We start from the raw sequence: 1,899 nt of genomic DNA on the forward strand, positions 1-1,899 counted from the left end.
AACTCCAGCAAATAGGTTTGTGAAGTAGTGTAATGGTGAAGGCAAGACAGCCCTTCTGAACTCACTACTTCAGATCCCTTATGATTTTTGTGGTCACTGAGACTCTACAGTCATGAAGCAGTCTCTCTCCTTTTGTTATGTTTACACAAAGCCTAATTCTGCTCATTCACAGCTCTTCCCTCCCTGACTACCCTGCAGTTGTCCTCCATCCACAGAAACTAACAGTGAAAAAAGACCTTCTGCAACCCTACTTATGTGAGTAAAGTTTACCTCAGTTACATGTTGCACTGAAACATGTTAACACTGAGGCTTGGAATTGCAGCCATTTGGCCTCCTCAGCATTAAAAAATTGTCTGCACATCGTTTGCCATGGGAAAAAAGTCAATATTATTTTTCCTTTCTTCCTTTATTTAAAAATAGAATGTGAAGGTTCCGATCACAGGCTAACATTTATTATTTATATGCATAAGGAAATAACTGTAGCCAACCAGAAATTATTGTTCAACCATATGAATGCTTTGTTTAGGATTTTATAGGTTTTTTTATTAATCTCAATGATGAAAATTCTTGTGACCAGCCTGTGAATTTATCATATTTATCCATACAATTCACAAGGCCTTATTTATCATCTTTGTTGCTTATGCATTATACATATTCACAAGATACTAACATGATAAAAAAGGATGAGGAAATTTATACATGCCTGTCCAAAAACATCCTTTCCCCAAATAGTGAAGTTAACAGATACTGTAATGGATTCAGACTTTAGGAATAGAATTTTAGACCTCTTAACCTCTGACTCAAGGGCACCGGTTAGAGCTACACAACTAAAGAATATTGCCACAGCTATGATAAAAATGGTGTCCTAGTAACCAAATACATTCTTATGACTAACATATGGATAACTTTACATATGAATATGCCCACTTCAAAGCACGAAAAGTTTGTGATTTACAACCAAATAGCATTTTTCCTATTCTATCTATGATCTGTCACCTATTCTACTTGTAGAGGGAAAAGTTAGAGATAAATTCAAAAACCCCAGAAATAAGTGTTCTTGTCCTTTAGCATAGTTAAATCCATAAGCCCTTCAGTGCTTCTGGCAGAGGCCAGCTGGGGCAGGGACAATTTAAATTAATCTAAGTGAAATGAAAATTGTGTGTGTGCGTGTAATATATATAACACACGTTATATGTATATAAATAATTTGTATACCCATTATATATAAATTAGTGCACATCTCCCACTACCACAAATACCCTTCTAACACTGGTAGATATGACCTTCCATGACTTATCTTAGGGGATGGGACCAAAATGAGGAAGAACAGAACAAGCTCTGTGTCTTGCTAGCCTATGTATAAGGTAGAAGATAAGGTACGGTAATCTGTATACACTCTGTAACAATGAAGTGGCAGTGGCTTTATCTGGCCAGAAGGAAAAAAGAGAGGTATCACAAACCCCATTATATTTTCAGGCTTTATAAAGTGTCTGTAGTAGTCTCCTGTGTTTACTGTACTGATCTGGCATGTGTGGTCTTGTTGGAAGGTCAGTGTTATACTTTATCTGCTTATGTTACTGTTATCACCTTAAAAATGTATGCAGGGAGTATAACATAATCTATATAATATTAGCTAGAGTTCAGTCAGGTGACTGAGACATGCATACTTAAAGACAATTATCCCCCTTCCCCCAAGACACAGACAGAAGGACACAGTCCTAAGTCACTGTCTGCCTATAATGGGAAAAACAACTCCTCCATAACAAATGCATCTGAAATTACTAGTCCATCAACACAGATGTAAACCAGCTAGTCAGGGAGTCCAGAAGCAGCTTCTGGAGGATTTTTATAACTTATCAGCATTACAATAATGCTGGGGGGGGGGGCAGGGGAGACCTG

The sequence above is a fragment of the Gavialis gangeticus genome, unplaced genomic scaffold (genome assembly GCF_001723915.1).
Source record: "Gavialis gangeticus isolate Ggan-Ray unplaced genomic scaffold, GavGan_comp1, whole genome shotgun sequence".
NCBI classification, from domain to species: Eukaryota; Metazoa; Chordata; order Crocodylia; family Gavialidae; genus Gavialis; species Gavialis gangeticus.